A 19,593-nucleotide genomic window follows, 5' to 3' on the forward strand; every position below is an offset into this window, starting at 1 on the left:
TCAGGAGAAGCTTCATCTTTCAACATGATAATGACCTTAAGCATTAGGACAATGTGACACTTTAATAGCTCAAAAACAGAAAGGTGAATGTTTTGAAGTGGCCAAGTCAAAGCCCTAAGCTTAACCCTGTTGAGAATCTGTGGCACTGTTTGAAAACTGCTGTTCAGAGGTGCCATCTCACCGACATAGAGGGTCTCTAGAAATCCTGCCAAGAAGAAAGGGGCAGAATCACTCCTGAGCAATGTGCAGAACTGGGGCCTACTTACAAAAGAACGAAAGCTGTTACGGCAGCAAAAGGGTTCTTGACAAAGTATGAATGTGTTGGGCTTGAATACTTAATGCAAACATCAACTTTGGAGTTTTTCTTCTTCAGTTAAATATCTACAGAAAATGGTTTATTTAGAAATGTATTGTTACAGCACAAGAGTTCACATTAAAAAGAATGAATAAATAAACGTGGAAAAATCTTTTGTCATACAGAAAATTAGGATGACTTTTAAAGTGAATGAATACTTTTGCATGTCACTGTTTGTTTCTGAAAGGGCTTGGTGGTTATTATTTTTAACAGTATTTTCCCGTAATTCTGAAATATTCACGGGGCTGACGTGAGGTGCACATTCTGCTGGCTTTTTATTCAATCCTAGCTACATCCAGTATATGCTTGCAGTCAGCTACTTATTCATACAGCTTTTGCACACCAGCTTCTTATTCTAACAGCATGGCAAAATATTCTACAGCATGTACATTAATCAGAATCATTACAAACTGATCAATTATTTGAAAAAATAAATATTCCACATTTTGGTTCTGCACAGGTCAAAAATGTTAAACACAACTTTAATTTAACAAAGGAATCTGTCTTGTCACAAAACTGTGAAAATTAAAGTGGCTGAACGTGATTTAACACTTTACAGTGCCCATGATAGCACAGTAAATCCTATTTATCAGATATTGGAGTGGAAATACGCAGGTACTCGTACCTGGCAGGGCAAAAATCGGCTGCATCTTAAAAAAAGCATATGCCTTGTCACAAAACTGTGAAAGGTAAGGTGGCCCAATATGATGTAACTCACATATACTGGTCCTAAATATGGAACATCTAGCTTTTCAAAGAATGGACACGATCATATCATGTCAAATAATATGCACGTTGCAGATGTGCAAGCAGTGGGGCGTTGTGGTTAGGGCTTTGTCCTCTAAACCCTACATTTGTCGGTTCAAGTCCTGATAGTGACACTGTGTGACCATGAGCATGTCACTTCACCTGTCTAGGCGGCACGGTGCGGGATCGCTGGGCATCATAAATGTAACCAGTAGTAACTAAATGTTATACTGGATAAAGGCGTCAGTCGTTAATGTAGAATATTTTGCCTTTAGAATAAGTAACTAGTTTGCAAAAGCTGTGTGAAAAAGTACAGTCGTGGGTTGCAAGCGAGCATGTAGCTGGAAGCGAATAAAAAGAGGACCAAATACGTACTTAACTTCAGCTTTGTGTTCATTACACACTCAATGGCTGATTCTATTAAATAGTAATAATTACCACCAAGTCCTTTCCCAAACCTATCGTGTGGAAAAAAATACGCCGCTGTTTAAAGTAAGCCCAGATCCGTCTCCAGTCAGCTTCTCTACACGCTCCATGACACTACCGGCCCCTGAGTTCCTGTTTCTTGCCCCGCCCATTTCCACTGAAGATCACGTGAACAACCAATATAGTTCGCACGCAGAACCAATATAGTTCATACACAACATTCCAATAGTGTGCGTTCGCAAACCAGTATGTTTCATACGCAAAACCGATATAGTGCACACATAAATCCAGCATGTTACTTTCACAAAGCCGGCATAGTACGCACACATAAAACCGGTAGAAGACTGACAAGGACTCAATGTAGTACATACACAAAACCAATAGCGTTCATATGCGAAACCGATATATTACCCACGTGAAACCAGTATAGTGCATATGAAAAACCAGTGCTATACGTAAGCAAACCAGTAGTATACGAACACAAACCAATATAGTTGATACGCAAACCGATTGCATACGCACGCAAACCAATGCAATTCCCTCACAAACCGATAGCAAACGCACGTGAACCAGTAATAAAGTTCAATTCAATATAGTTCATATGCAAACCAGTGCTATGCATATACAAACGGATATAGTTCACGCACAAACCGATAATATACGGACACGAACCAATATGGTTCATATGAATGAAACCAGTATTGTTCGCACGCAAACCAATTAAGTATGCACGCAAACCGATAGTAATCATCCATAAACCAATAATGTTCATACGTAAACCAATACTTTACGTACAAAAATATATGATTTTTGGCCTGTTTGGCCCCTCATATTGAAAGACACCCTTGACATACTATATGATCTACAACAGAACCTGGACCACTCTTTTGTCCAAGACTATATGCTTCTACTTCAGATATTCTATCACTTAGATTAATAAAGCCATCTTCAACTAATTTCTCTTGAGCTTTCATGATCCACTGTTCGGTAAAATTATCATATTTAGGTCTGTACCAGCTTATCTGGTCCTCCTTCTTATCTTCCTCTGTCAAAATATTTAAAACTTCACAATTAGTTTCTTCAAACTCTTCTAATAAATTGCTGAGCACATTTAACATTTTTGCTTTCACATTGTCCACGTTCTTCTCATCTTCCTTAAGACGTTCAATTTCATTCATTTTGCCAGTAAGCTGAGCCAACTTTGCCTTTCTTTGGTTTTTAAACCTATTTAATCTTTCTTCCATGGCTCGTAGAGTGAGCTTTGCTGCCCTCTTGTGTTGGGCCGGAAAAACAATTACTGTACGTCCGATCGCTCCTCGGCCATTTGATGTCTAGAACAGGGGTAGGCAACGTCGGTCCTGGAGGGCCGCAATGGCTGCAGGTTTTCATTCTAACCACCTTCTTAATTAGTGACTTGTTTGCCTTCGTTTTAATTAACTCAACTCAGACCCCTTAGTTCCTTCTATTTCCTTAATTAGCAGCCAAACAATAATGAGACACAAAATGAGCAAACAGGTGATCAGCTAACCACATTATCTGAACATAAAGAAAAATGAGGGTCTCATTAAGTTTCATCTCTCAGGTCAATAATCAGAAACAGAAAATCAACAGTTTGGGAAATGTCTGCTGTAGCAGAAAGAGATCAGCAGCAAGCCGAGGAATTAAGTAACAGGTTTAATTAACACCAAGAATTGGCTTCTCATTAAGAAACTGGTTGGAGTGAAATTGGTTGGAATTTGTTGTTTGTTGGCTCGTTTCACGTCACATTTCTGCCATTTAATGAAGAAAAGAATCAATTGAGGGTACTGAATCCTTAAAAACAGGGCTATTAAAATGAAGGGAAAAGGAGTTAATTAGCAGTTAAAACTGGTCACTGATTAGGAAAAGGGTTACAATGAAAACCTGCAGCCACTGCGGCCCTCCAGGCCCGGAGTTCGACACCTGTGTTCTATTGCACGAAGGAGCGTTTCAGTTTACTTAAGCCGTATACAGTCAACTTAAATTTTTTATTTTTAAAGAATTGTTAGATGCTGAATTTATGAAAATTGCTGTCTTCACATATAAAACAACAGCTCACTTACTTTATAGCCTTTAACGAAGTTCAAAGCGTTGTTCATAAGCGTTTTGTCGTGCTGCTGGCGATAGTCCAGTGAAATGCTGAAGTTACCTGTGTTCACCACGTATCGTAGTGACTTCAGTTTCCTTTTCTAATAATGCCCTTTGAATATATGCCATCGTATTCATTTCTTAAATACAGCCTCGTTGGTTCACCATTTCACTGCGTCTAAACTGAGCAAGACTTTGACTTTTTTTTTTGTAATGACGTTTCTCCTTCTTTCGTGTGCAGGATGTAATTTCCAATGAATTATTTTGTTGCATAGACTTGACGCAAGTCTTCTTTTAAAAGTTCAACAACTTTATTTCGAACAACAATAACAAATTAATCTTATAACAGTTGGTAAATATTAAGACACAGTCAAAGTCTGCATTGCTCCATTTCATTCCGCCCGCCAAAATTCCACCCTCTCACATCTGGAATCACACAACACGTATCTCGCATGCGCACATGAACTCTCACTGAAAGACATGAAATTAACAACGGTTCATTTACAAATATTCAAAAACTACTCTTGTTTAAATTAAAAGGCACCATCCAACAACCTCTGCTCCTTAGGGACAAGCTGACAGAGATGGGAGTAGATTCAGACCTGGTGGCATGGATCGTGGACTATCTTAAAGACAGACCACAGTATGTGCGTCTTGGGAACTGCACGTCTGACATTGTGGTCAGCAACACAGGAGCGCTGCAGGGGACTGTACTTTCTCCGGTCCTGTTCAGCCTATATACATCGGACTTCCAATACAACTCGGAGTCCTGCCATGTGCAAAAGTTCGCTGACGACACTGCTATCGTGGGCTGCATCAGGAATGGGCAGGAGGAGGAGTATAGGGACCTAATCAAGGACTTTGTTAAATGGTGCGACCCAAACCACCTACAACTGAACACCAGCAAAACCAAGGAGCTGGTGGTGGATTTTAGGAGGACCAGGCCTCTCATGGACCCCATGATCATCAGAGGTGACTGTGTGCAGAGGGTGCAGACCTATAAATACCTGGGAGTGCAGCTGGATGATAAATTGGACTGGACTGCCAATACTGATGCTCTGTGTAAGAAAGGACAGAGCCGACTATACTTCCTTAGAAGGCTGGCATCCTTCAACATCTGCAATAAGATGCTGCAGATGTTCTATCAGACGGTTGTGGTGAGCGTCCTCTTCTACGCGGTGGTGTGCTGGGGAGGCAGCATAAAGAAGAAGGACGCCTCACGCCTGGACAAACTGGTGAGCAAGGCAGGCTCTATTGAAGGCACTGAGCTGGACAGTTTGACATCTGTGGTGGAGCAACGGGCGCTGAGCAGACTCCTGTCAATCATGGAGAATCCACTGCATCCACTAAACAGGATCATCTCCAGACAGAGGAGCAGCTTCAGCGACAGACTGCTGTCACTGTCCTGTTCCACTGACAGACTGAGGAGATCGTTCCTCCCCCACATTATGTGACTCTTCAATTCCACTGGGAGAGTAAACATTAACATTATACAAAGTTATTGTCTATTTTTACCTGCATTTTTATTACTCTTTAATTTAATATTGTTTTTTGTATCAGTGTGCTGCTGTTGGAGTTTGTGAATTTCCCCTTGGGATTAATAAAGTATCTATCTATCTATCTATCTATCTATCTATCTATCTATCTATCTATCTATCTATCTATCTATCTATCTATCTATCTATCTATCTATCTATCATCGGGATTAATAAAGTATCTATCTATCTATCTATCTATCTATCTATCTATCTATCTATCTATCTATCTATCTATCTAAAGGTCCATTTACATTACGTCTCTTACAAGCAATATTTTAATAGTTGGGCAGCCTGTTAAAATATATTGATGCCAGTAACGGCGTACTGCACGATAACGTGCAATGAACACACTTGACTTGACCATACTCCACGCCCATACGCATCCACCGCACGGCCGCCCTGCTGCCCGCTGCTGAGAGTTGATTCTACAATAAAAGAAAAAGAAAAAGAGTAATACTTCCAAAACTCTTCACTTTTAATATAAAGCTGTAGTGCAGAGTTTCAGCGTAGCATATGCGTACGAAATTTCAGGCTACAGGTTATTGGATTTTTGATGTTGACCTTCCTGGGTTGACCTTGGACCTTGGAGATCAATCATCACCCCGAAAGTGGATAGTAGACGTCACGTAGTATACGTGTACCAAATTTCAGGTGAATAGTTCAAACGGTTTGCGTGGCTACAGCTGATTTCAAATCCTGGCCAGACAAACAGACAGCCACGGTATTCTATAAGAAGAAGATTTATCAATTATGTATCGGGATGCATAGTCTGACTGTCACTGTCACCGTGACATCTGGTCACCCTAGTAAATTATACTGACAGCGAAACAGTGACTCATTATAACCTACAAATAATGGAGTTGTGAGGTTGGTTTAGTGTAAGGTAAATATTGAGTAGGTGTTGTAACGGGCAGCCAGGATTCTTACCCGGCCGGGACACCTCCCTAAGACAAGGACCAGGGGAAAAAGCTTACATGGGGCAATACTTTCCCCGGGATGACCCCTGGCTTGCTACAGTGCCACGGGCCAGGGAAGCTCAACCCTGCTGAAGGCCGTGGCCACTGCCAGGGGGTGTGTGAAGAACAGCTGAGCCCATCCTGTGCAGGGCTGCCGTCACACCTGAAAGTGCAGCCGGAAGCTGATCGTGGGACAGCTGGAGGACTTCAGGGTGTTCTATAAAAGGGGACAGCTGCCACAACTCAGGTGACCTGAGTCAGGAGGAAGGAAGACTGAACTTGCTGGGAGAGGAGTGGAAGCAGCTAAGAAAGAAGAAGAAGGGACTGAGTGTCATGTGCTGGTGCCGAGGGGAGCAGGCTGAAACACTCCCCAATGTTAAATAAAGGGTGTGTTGTGTGGCAAAGTCGTGTCTGCCTGTCTGCCTGTCTGTTTCAGGTTAGGGCGGCTGTATGCGCCCCAAGGGGTTTCACACTGTTTATTTGTTCTATGCTATGCACAATGGCTTACACGCCACAAAGTTGCACTTTATATTTTTATGGTTAGGAAGATCATGTAACTTACCTGTTACAACTTAAAGCAGTGAGGAGTGAAATGCATGCAGAGACCCAGCTGGACTTGCCGATGGAGGATTGCCCCCCAAACCCATCTCTGCATGTGCACAAGCAGCCAGCGACCTCCTACCCACACACGCAGTCTACTGGTGTTTTATTAATTTGGTGTGTCAGTAGCAGCTACCAAAGGTTTAAAAGTAAATATACAAAATATACAAGTCGGTGTAACCGCTGTTAAGGTAAAATTGGAATTTGGTTATTGCTTGTTGGGTTTTTATTGTATAGCACTTTGGTCAGCCTTGATATTGTTTTTAAAGTGCTTCATAAATAAATAAACAAATAAACAGTAAACTAATTCAACAATTCTCCTTTTTAAGACAGAAGAGTTTTCAAATTCATCATTTGCTTTTCAATGGGAAATTTTGAAATTTTAAAACTGTCTACAGCGTAATCTGTTCAAGATTTGAACATGAAAATGGAACAGCCTCAATAAATGTCACTTAGGAATAAGTGTGCTACATATCAACAAAATTGGTCCACAGGGGGCAGACAGACATCACAGGGGTCAGCAACGTGTGGCTCTTTGGCCGTCTGCTTGTTGCTCTGAAACAAACTTAGTCTATGCACCTTATAACAATGTGGTGAGAACATTGAGGAGACTACATAGCACTTCCAAAAAATATGAAGAGGCTTCCGTGTGTATTGATTGTCATGTATTGATTATTGGTGGCTTGTCGTGTTCATCTTGTTAACTTAATTGGATAATATTAGTCCAATTGGTACTACTTCTTATTTTCAAGAGTGTGAAGATGTTATGGGAAGTCAGATCAGGTGTGGCTGGGGAGCATACACTGGGACAGTGTGTTGCTGCACCCAACACATGACGAAACAGCTCAGGTTGGCAACCCCCCAGGCAGACACACGGTCCTGTCCCACCCTCCGGAAATGACCCTCATTCTGCCACAACCAGGTGTTACATGGGCGCCCCCTTCGTCTGGTCCAGCTGCTCCGGTCTTCAACAATGAAGATCCTGCGAGCCGGATCACCCTTTGAGAATTGCACCACGTGGCCGTAGTGCCATAACCGACACTTCCTCACAATGCAGGTAATGTGCCTCATTTGAGACTCTGTGAGCAACACAAAGTCACACCAGTGGTACCCAAGGATTCTCCAGAGAGACACAGTACCAAAGGAGTCCAGTCTTCATCTCAGGTCACTGGACAGCGTCCAGGTCTCAAAACCATATAGCAAGACAGGAAGCACCAGGACTTCTTCCTTTTTCATAGATTTCAGTTGCGCCTCACACCCCTTTCCAGTGACCTAATGTCCCCCCCCCCCCCCATGCTCTTCCAAACCGTCTACTGACTTCATATGAAGAGTCACCAGAGACGTCAGTAAACCTCTCAACGTGACTGACAATCTCTCTGAAGACAGACACACTGCTGATGGCTGTGCCTAAGAGGTCATTAAAGGCCTGGATCTTGGTTTTTTGGAAAGTAGCCTAACAGTAGAATGATATTGAGACAAATCTAAGTAAATTGTCTCACAAGTCGGCTAAAACAGATTTCTCAGAATGGCAAAAACGTGAAAAACAAAAGATGAATATTGAGAATTTACAGAAAGTTATGCATTCGCAGCTACTTTGTCAGTTTTATCGATGTACTTAGTATCCCAGGAGAAATATTCAAACAAGTGTTTCTAATAATCTGAGGCACTTTAAGATTATTTTGTTTCCTAATTGTTCAATATAAAATGTCTTATTATCCATCCATTTTCCAACTGAACCACGGGATGTGGTCGAAGTTCTGCCGGAGGTGGGAGTTGAAGCTACTTCTGACAGGGGGCTCTGCCAGATGTTCCCAGCAGACCCTCACAACACGTTTGGGCCTACCACGCCTGACCGGCATCCTCCCCCACCATCGAAGCCAACTCACCACCAGGTGGTGATCAGTTGATAGCTCCGCCCCTCTCTTCACCCGAGTGTCCAAGACATGTGGCTGCAAGTCCGACGACACGACCACAAAGTCGATCATCGAACTGAGGCCTAGGGTGTCCTGGTGCCAAGTGCACATATGAACACCCCTATGCTTGAACATGGTGTTCGTTATGGACAATCCGTGACGAGCACAGAAGTCCAATAACAAAACACCGCTCGGGTTCAGATCAGGGGGGCCATTCCTCCCAATCACGCCCTTCCAGGTCTCACTGTCATTGCCCACGTGAGCATTGAAGTCTCCCAGCAGAACGAGGGAGTCCCCAGAAGGTATGCCCTCTAGCACCCCATCCAGGGACTCCAAAAAGGGTGGGTACTCTAAACTGCTGTTCGGTGCATACGCACAAACAACAGTTAGGACCCGTCCCCCCACCCGAAGGCGAAGGGAGGCTACCCTCTCGTCCACCGGGGTAAACCCCAATGTACAGGCTCCAAGTCGGGGGGCAATAAGTATACCCACACCCGCTCGGTGCCTCTCACCGGGGGCAACTCCAGAGTGGTAGAGAGTCCAACCCCTCTCAAGGAGATTGGTTCCAGAGTCCAAGCTGTGCGTCGACGTGAGTCCGACTATATCTAGCCAGAACCTCTCAACTTCGCGCACTAGCTCAGGCTCCTTCCCCTTCAGAGAGGTGACATTCCACGTCCCAAGAGCCAGTTTCTGTAGCCGAGGATCGGACCGCCAAGGTCCCCGCCTTCGGCCACCACCCAACTCACACTGCACCCGACCTCCTTGGCCCCTCCCATAGGTGGTGAGCCCATGAGAAGGGGGACCCACGTTGCCTCTTCGGGCTGTGCCCGGCCGAGCCCCATGGGTGCAGGCCTGGCCACCAGGCGCTCGCCATCGAGCCCCACCTCCAGGCCTGGCTCCAGAGTGGGGCCCCGGTGACCCGCGTCCGGGCAAGGGAAAACGCCGTCCAAAATTGTTTTCCATCATAGGAGGTTTTGTTTAACCGTTCTTTGTCTCATCCCTCACCTAGGACCAGTTTGCCTTGGGTGGCCCTACCAGGGGCATAAAGCCCCGGACAACAGAGCTCCTAGGATCATTGGGACACGCAAACCCCTCCACCACGATAAGGTGGCTCGAGTAGAGAGGAGCTTTTCTAACCTTAAACCCTATAAGACTTACCTGAGGTCCATCATGACATAGGATTGCCCAGGTGGTCTTGCTGTCATTAGCATCCACCATGAGGTTGCTGAGCAGATCTCCTTTAATGAGGACTACTGAGGAGTTTGCAGCAAGGAAGTGTAGAAGAAGATGCAACCACATGTTTCATTCTGGATTTGAACAGTGAGAGTCCATGATGTATGATATTAGCTTTAATTTACTGCTTTGAATAATTGTGTGCAAGGTAAAAATTGGTAGAACATCACTTTGAATACATTTACATTTACATTTACATAATTTATTATAGTATGATTGTCAAACCATTTATTATAATGGTTGTTATAAGTAAGTAATTGTGCTTCTACTTTTGCATTTGTCTTTTGTATTTTTGAACTATTTCAATAAATGCAGTGTATATTGTACCACAATTATGTTTAAGCCATATTGTCATCTTCTGGGGGATGGATTTATAAAGTATTTCCTTGTGGTATAGCGAGTGTGCAGATCAGCAATAGGTGGCTAATTTTAAATAAATCATCGCTCCCCTTGAAGGTGCAGTCACCAATTGGGTGAGGGTGAACGTGAGTGTGTTACACCCCAAAGTTAATGGAGGTGCTGTCTGGTTGCGCCGCACACATGTGTCAGGTGCCTCAGTGATGCTTAGGAGGCCAGCCAGGATGAAAGGAGCCCGCATGGGACAGAAAGGGGGAGAAATGAAAATAAAGAGAAAGACAACGAGAGAACAGGAGGTTAGAAGAAGGGAGAGAGCCGGTGTGAGCGAGTGAGAGAAGGCAGACAGCCATGAGGAGAGCTTGCAGAGGAACATGAAGCAAATGCCATGGGACCATTCCAGCTGGGCAATTTTTGAAGCTGGAGTGACTCAATGCTTGCTCTGATGTAAACCCGGGCACTGGGAGCGGGATGGAGCAAGACGAAGATCAGATTGGGAGCCCTGCAGGGGGCCATGGGACAGCAGGGAACTGGATCTGTGGAAGAAGGATGGCTGGGACTGTCGGATGGACGGACGTCTTCTCCTCCTGCAAGGTCAGGTCAGGATAAGGGGAGGAGAGGCCAGGATAGAAGAATTGCAAAAGGGCTTGGAGATTTTAAAAGATTCCTCTCACAGAATATGAACCTCATTTTAACAGATTATTTATTTGATTGAAGTTAACTTTCAAGATTACTTTGACTTTTATGGATTATTTATTTATGCACTGCTGGACACTTTTGTTTTTGATTGTTTTAATTAAAGCACTATTCACTTTATGCACCTGCCCCTTGCTTTGTGTATGTGTCCTCATTTACCAGACTCATCCCTTGGTTATGTTATCAATGGTGGCGGGTTCAAGAGGCACCTGGGCACAAGGGGAGAGTGGAGCCAGCCCACACTGTCACATTCCTGCAGGGGGACACCAGGGCAGGGTCTCCATTATTTAGAGGTGTCCATTGTGATGGGTGAATAAATGCAGAGATGCTTATTATGTTGCCACTTTATCAGCCTAATCTCAGATTTTTTTCTGCTGCCACAGTGTTTGTTTTTATGGAACTATACAATAATCAGCTTTAGTTTGCTGACTTGTTCACCATGCTGTGCTGTTTTATTGTGTGCAGTAATAATGAAAAGGGATATCATATTTGAAGATGTTAGAGTTACAAGGTGGCCTAGTGATTTTAAAATAATCCCCATCTCTCAGAAATAAGACAGCTTATCAAAATGTCAAGTAAATCAAGAAGCAGACAAACATAAAGAAAGCTCTCTATTATAAAAAAAAAAATTTTGGAAGGAGACGAGACGAGAAGAGAGGAGACATTTATACGTCCTGCGAGAATGTAGGCGCGTTACACATGCAGAGCAGATTAGAGATAATGGAAGTACAAAAATTCAAAAGTCTCAAAAAAAGGAAAGGAAAGATTGCATTAGCGCAAACAAATGGAAATTATTACTCGGTGAAATAATGGAACAGCGAAAAGAGATCAAACATATTGTTCAGATTTAAACTTTAAATTGGAGACTTGTAGATCGTGTAATTCGTGTTGCCATCAGGGAAAAAAAAAGAAGTGTTTCTTCCCAATGAAGAGGCGTATCCGCAAGAATTAAAAGATTCCAAAAAGGTGCAGTACACATGCTGAGCAGGTTAGAGATAATGGAAGTACGAAAATTCGAAAGTCTCAAAAAAAAGGATAGTAAAGATTGAATTACCACAAACAAACGGAAATTATTACTCGGTGAAATAATGGAACAGCGAAAAGAGATCAAATATATTGTTTGAATTTAAAGTTTAAGTCAGAGACTTGTAGATCGTATAATTCGTGTTGCCAGCAAGAATGAAAAGATTCCAAAAATGTTGATGTGGTATGAATTCCCGTGAGACTGAGACTTTTAACATGAGATTCTTTCAACTCACGCCCTACTTACAACCATTTTCAAACAAGACTGCAGTCCTCTAACCTCAGTCGTGTGAATGCTTTTGACAGACACCATTCCTGTGCTCTCAGCTCTTACAAATTTTGTCAGGACTATAATTTTATACATTCTAGATGACACGTCAACGATAAAGCGAAGAAAGAGCATGGACAAACATTTGAAAAAGTCGTTTTATTTATTAGAGAGAAAGAAACGATATTCACTCACAGGCAGTTATATGTTGCATTGTCACGATGTAAGTCCAAACACAGAATCAAAATTCAAATCGATCTTGAAGAAAAGTTAATTCCAAATATTGTTTTTACTATAACTATATTACTATAGTTTTAAAGTAAAAGAGAAAATAATGCATATGTAACAATTCCCATGAAAATGACAATCTCTTTAAATTGTTAACCAAACCCGGGGGTGTGCAAGCGAAGCGAGCAGGGGGCAGAGCCCCCTTGTAAATGAAAAAAGAAATGATCTTTTTACAAAGATATCGGTAATGTCTTTTCAGTTGGGAGTCTAATGTAGAACTGATTCAAAGGTGGTCATATGGGTTCCAGGCAGAAAGGGACAGATCCAGGAGGGCAAACAACCGTCAGTGATGGAATGGCCATCAATCTTTCATTTTTCATAGTGCTTGGGCTCCAGTTATAATTCACACAAAGAGAAATTCTGTATGAAGTTTGTATGCCCTTTCCAGGCATGGAGTGGTCATCGAGATTTCCTGGGAGTTTTCGGTGAATTTCTGGGCTAGTAAAGCCACCATGCACACCCTTTCAATGTCTCATAAATCAGGGGTCCCCAACTCCGATCCTGGAGGGCACCAGTGGCTAAAGGTTTTCATTTACAAACCTCCAGTCCAAAGACCTTGATTTGTTTATTTTTCTATCACCTCTAACAATTCCCAAAATGGAGTGTGTTGCGGATGTGGTAGAGACATTTGGAAAGTGTGGCCTTAACTATTGTGGATAGAGAGCTGAAGCTACTTCTGCTCTACAAATGAAAACTTATTGCTCCAGCATCTAGATAAGTGCATTGAAAAGAATTAGAGACAGCTGATTTAGGAGTTGTATGTCTCTTTTCTTTTTTTGCAAGATACCATGGAGGCCTATAATAATCCCCCCAACCTGCATCATGTCCGTCGGGGGTTGAAAGACTCCACTCCAGCCCTACTTAGGCCTGAGGATCATCTCCCCTTGGTACCCTACTACGTCTTGATCTGCAGCTGGTACAGTACTGTAACTGACCCATTAATTTTAGGTAATAAACGTTGATTAGAGGCTGTTGATCGAGTTATTTACAATCGGACTTTCATGGGACTCTGAATTTTTCGCTACAATGGTAATGCCGCTGGCCTCAGGTTTTATCACAAAACTATGGCAACCAGTAAATAAAAAAAGGAGGACACAAACAGTCAAAAAGGAGGACAAAAATTACCAAATATATTTTCCAACTCCACGGTTACCATACGTGACATATAGCGGTTACAATTTAGTAAGCAACCTAAAAAACTGAAAATCGAATATTATCATTAGATAATAAACATAAACTAAACAATGTCTTTAGAAAAAAAACGTATGTTTATGCCTATGTCATGTCATACTTCTCAGATGACCCAACTTTCCGCAAGAGGTAATTTTTCCAGCAATGTAGGTATAGAATTCTTGACACGATGTGTTCTTAAAGTTGTACTTTGTCAGAATTATTCACCCGGATGGACTGGATTGAGAGCCTGTTTCTCCCCTTTGTCCACTGAGAGGTGATGAGCGAGAACGCTCGTTCGACGTTGGCATTGTGCCCTGGTATAGCGAAGAAAAACGAGTACACTTTAAGCAGTTCGGACAGACAAGCAACAGTATCTTTGAAGTATGAGCTCCATTGTTGGGACAGGGGGCGCTTGAAAAACTGGGCATCTTTCTGCTGTTCCGCGAAAGACTTAACGTTTCGGTACTGATCAAACAATGAAGCATCCTCGGTATATATTATATGTAATTAGTCAAAAATGGTCAACTCTGTTCGTGATTCTGTGAAAGGAGGACATTTTGACGAATTTTTGGAATGCCTGGAGAACAGAGGGAACCATGTTAAAAAAGAGGACATGTCCTCCTTTTGGAAGACGTCTGGTTAAAAGGCTTTTACACATGTATGCCGCATTCAAACTTTAAAAAATACAATGTAGATGCATATGAGTAAGCAGCACAACAAAAGAAAGCAACTCTTCTATGCCCCCCATGTTGGAAAATGTTCTTCTTAAGAGAACTGGACCAGTTAGTGAATAAGATGTTGTAATGAGCAGAATCCAATCAAGGAGCTGCCACGAAATACGCACAGACCAATCAGAGTGGGGTTAGAGCATCATTTTCAAATAACTCTGTTTCCACTCATCCTCAGCACAGGGTTGTGCAGATGAAAGGCAACAGCACAGACAAATGTATGCATTTATAAATGAAAATGTAGTTGTGTGGACGCAGTAGCAGCAGATGTGGCTGGATGAACGTTACATAATAAAACTCACTGTACATGCCTCAACTTTGCTTATTCGAGACAGCAGTCTGATATTGGAGGCCCTTAGCACTATTTACTTTCTGAGACTTGATGATCAGTTTCTGAAAAGCAGCATTTGACTTGACACAAACTACATTTCATGCAGTACAAGGAATCATTCACTCACTGAAAGCTATGAATGTTTCCTTAGAAATTGTTGTTCATCCTTTCCAGCTGAATTCAAAGAAGGCATGAGTGTGGCAGAATCACCAGTGGGTTTGTTCACAGAATTACAGAACTTTAGATGTTTTGGGGATGGTGCAGTGGTAGAGTCATAGCACTGCTGCCTTACAACAAGGAAAATGAGGTTCACATCCCAGGTGCCCCCTGTGTAGCAAAGGAGGACCGCAATATCTGTGACAAGTTCAGGACATGTAGTGTTCACTCCGGAGTGTCTGTCAGAACACTGGTAAAGGATTCAGAGTATTGTACACAGCGACACTGAAAAAAATTATGGTTAATTTATTTGATGATACTAGGGGGCCTTGTCCCCTGATCACTTCATTCGCCAACATCCCCGCCTGCGCTATGCACCAGCAACTTTGCATCTGTGTTGCTCACATATGTGGATTTCACTTTCACCAAAACCAAACAACAAAACTTTTAATTCTCGTGGATAGGCCTCTTCATTGGGAAGAAACACTACTTCTCCCTGATGGCAACATGAATTAGACGATCTACAAGTCTCCGACTTAAAGTTTAAAGCCAAACAATATCTACATACTTGTCATGTCACCTATGTCCATATATTCCATCTCTTTTTTCTTTTATCTTTTCGTCAATATCGCATTGAATTTTGATTCCGTGTTTGGAATTACATCATGACAACTCAATGTATAACTGCCCGTGAGTGAATAGCGTTTCTTTCTATCTACACGAAATGTGTCTGACAATAGCATTCAAACAAATGAGAAATGATTGAGCCGTGTGCGTGGTTATGTGGGCAAGACTTTTCCAAATCTGTTTGCATAAGCTCTTGTCTCACGGGGCAACACGAATTAGACGATCTACAAGTCTCCGACTTAAAGTTTAAATCCAAACAATATATTCGATCTCGCTGTTCCGTTATTTCACTGAGTAATAATTTCTGTTTGTTTGCGCTAATGCGATCTTTACTATCATTTTTTGAGACTTTCAAATTTTCATACTTCCATTATCTCTAACCTGCTCTACATGTGTAAAGCACCAACGTTTTTAGATTCTTTACGCCATTCTGCTTTGTCGTCTACTCTTTGTTTCTTATTTCCGGCCCGGGGCGTGGTTAAATCTCTTGGCAGAAAGTCTCGTCTCACGAGACGTGAAAGTGTCTCTCTGAAAAAATCACGTCTCATCTCCTTCCAAGATTTTTTTCTTTTAATAATAGAGAGATATAAAAAAGTATACTGTACATGTATTTGAATGAGTGTGTGGTCTACAATAAGGGATAAAGAAAAAAAACTGGCAAATTACACAAAGGTCCACTAGATGGCAGCATTACTCTCAAATTAGTCTAGTTACTAACTTGTCGTCAGAAGGAATTTTAAAGCTATTTTATCAATAAACAGTTTCAACAGACTTAAAGTAAACTATTATATTAATGTGGCAACATAAAATGATTATTGCAATAAATATTACTGTATGTCAGTGGTTTTCAAACTCGGTCCTGGGGACTCCCTGTGGCCACAGGTTTTTGTTCAAACTTCTGTTCTTCATTGGACTCTTAGCCTACTTCAGTGAGTCATTATTTCCCAGTTTCTGTGTTTTGGAGTTAATGTAGAAATTACAAACTAAGTTTGGCAGTTTTTTATTAAGATGTAATTAGCAGTTATATGGGGAATATGTAGTTAACAGTATTTTCAACCTATTTTTCCAGGTGTTCTGGTTATTTAATTGATTATTTACTAATTAGCAGGTCTGACACTGAAGTCACTGCAGCTTTCATCATCTTGGGTGTCTGCTGTGCTGATTGTTAATTGTCACTAAAGGGTTAAAATGAAGGGAGCAAACTGCACAGGAAAAGGGGAAAATAACAGGAAAACAACAAAAGAGAGTTAAGCATTTATAGATTTAGAAAAAAAATAGAAATATTTCTAAATGTCCTATAAATATAAAATGCATACTGTTGTGTTTTTTCTGAATGCAGAATAAAATAAAAGTAAAAAAGACCAGCTAATTAAATGAGATCAGTTGTTATCGATTATTATCACTGATTGTGAATCTGGTTGGAACAAAAACTTGCAGCCACAGTGGGTCCCCAGGACCGAGTTTGGGAACCACTGCTGTATGTAAATAACACTGAGGCAAAGATTCTTAACATGTAAATGCTAAACAGTACACTGTAAACAAGTTACAACTTAGCTGTATATCGAGCAAGTTAAATAGAAATGCACTTACTCCTGATCATTAAACACACACTTTCTAATTGATTGAGGATAATACGGACTCTTCGTTAGTACAAATAACTATTTCTCTATGCGGAAATGACTGTATCTCAGCTAACATTCCAGAATCCTATGTGCCCTGGTGCATGCTGGGATGTGCATCCTGACATGTGAGACGTGTATCTTGATTGTTGCTGCCTCTCTAACACCCTTTGTGTAGTTTGTACGTTCTCTGTGTGTCCACATGGGTGTCCTCCAGGTTGTCTGGTTTCTTTGCAGGTTAGGTGGCCTGGTGAGGCTCTATAGGCCCCTGATGTCTGTGTGTGTCTGTGTGTGTGTTTCCACCTGGCAATGGGCTGACTCCCTGTCCTGTCCAGGGATTATTCTTACCTAATGCTTGTTGGGATAGGCTCCAGCTTCCCTGGAGAAGCTATACTGGATAAGCAGATGTGGAAGATGGATGGATGGGTGTGTGGGAGTCGTATTATAATCACTAAATATTAAGTATTAAAGTATGTGCTTATAGTACTTTTGTAGTATGTACAGATTACCAATTTTAAGAATATACTTTTCTATAATAATCAGGTGGAGACTTTGGATCAGCTGCTCTGGAGAGTGTATCTGCTGTATGCATCTGCTTTCCAGGTGTATTTACAATGTTTAGTGCCTTACACTGTGGTTTGATCATCATCCTTTGAATTCGTAATGGACATTCATTGAGGGTTTTACAAATAATGATATTAATGGCCTGTGATCGGTTTCCACAATGAATGTTTCTCCTGCCACATACTGATGAAATCTATCACAAGTGAACAAAATGCTATGAAAGAACAGAAAAAGTAGGTTGAAGTGGTATGGACATGTGATGAGGAGAGACAATGAATATGTGGGCAAAACGGTGAAGGGGATGGAAGTACAGGGGATGAGAAAGTAAGGGAGGCCAAAGTGGAGGTGGATGGATGAAGTAAAAGAAGATCTGAAGGAAAAGGGTCTGACTGGGGTGGAGGTGCAGGACTGAGCTGTTTGGAGAAGGCTGATTGTGCGTATTGACCCCACATAGAAGTGGGTGAAAAAAAGTAAAAGAAGAAGATTCATAAAAAATAATACTAACAGAGGAGTTGGAGAAGGTTGGGGGGCAGACATCTTATTCTTTGCTTAGTACTTCTACCTCCGTGACGTGGGCCTGCATAACAGCTAGAAAATGGATGGATGGATGGATACTACACTTACCTGAAAGGTCTAATGCTGTGGTATTACCATTAGGTTTTACAGTTGCTTTATTTATGGAGCCTACTCCTGATACTAGAGGTTGTTTCCTAAAATGCTTTTTGTTTTTTTAAAGTATTTTATGGTTTTGTTTGGTGCTTATTACTGGTTTTCATTTCTTGTTTCATTTTGGCATTGATGTGTTCTTTAGGCACTTCAGATTGTCCACTCAGGTTAAAATATTTGTAGAAGACACTTGAAATTTTCTAAACTAGTACTTTATTCCTGTTATGAGTTAGCTCCTTTTATCATTTTTGATGATGTGTGTAACTGCAGAAATGAGTGAGGGACAGATAGCTTGGAAGAGATGTGAGGAGATGTGGTGGACAGGTGTTGGGGTTACTAGGGAGGAGTTTGGAAACATCAGCGGTGGAGAAAGGAGAGTAAGAGGAGCATGTTGTGGTGTGTTCAGGAAGGAGCAGGCTGCCTGGTAGAAATGATGAAGTTTGCTTGCTTTTAATCCTAAGTGGAGGTGGTGCAGGGTTAGTCATAGTAAAGGAAGAAGAGAAGGAAGAGAGAAGATATTGATGCTCATTCAGGTCAGTCTGGGCCTTCAACTTCCTCCATTTCCTTTCTACTCTCCTAAGTTCTGTCCATAGATTGTGTAGAACTTCAGAAGCCATGGTCAGGAGGGTCTTTCACATGCAAGCCTAGAGGATTGAGGTCATACAGCATGAAGTCAAGAGGACAGAGCTGAGCAGAGGGTGTCAGTGGCAGCATTGTTATCAAGAGAGGAGAAGTGGTCAGGAGATGGGAGAGCAGAGGAGACTATGGAAGAAATGGAGGTGACGGCTGAAGGAAATTGTAGGAGGAATGGCAGTTTGAAAAAGAAGGAAGGAACAGAGAGAACTGAATGACAAAGCATTCGGATTGTCAAAGACAAGACAAAGAGCCACAAAAATGTTTGGGGCAGCCACCTGTATCATTTTTCCTGGCTGCAAAATAGTTCAATTGTGTACAGTTGTGTACAGGTTCGAGTCCAAAACAGAACTGTCTTAATGAGGCAAAGGGAGAGTAGAGGGAGTGAGGTCATCAGGGCTGGAAACAGAAGTGACGTCATCAGGACCAGGTGGAATTTCCTGTAATTGCTATGCAGTGGAAAGAGAGAAAGGATCAGTACACTCCGCCACCCTCTGGTCTGGCATGCAATTACCCTCATTCAGGCCCTTTAGTTGCCTCCCATGCACACGTGTGTGACAGGATGTACAGTATGTAGTGGAGCGACCAGTGGC

This window comes from Erpetoichthys calabaricus, chromosome 2 (genome assembly GCF_900747795.2).
Source record: "Erpetoichthys calabaricus chromosome 2, fErpCal1.3, whole genome shotgun sequence".
NCBI classification, from domain to species: Eukaryota; Metazoa; Chordata; class Cladistia; order Polypteriformes; family Polypteridae; genus Erpetoichthys; species Erpetoichthys calabaricus.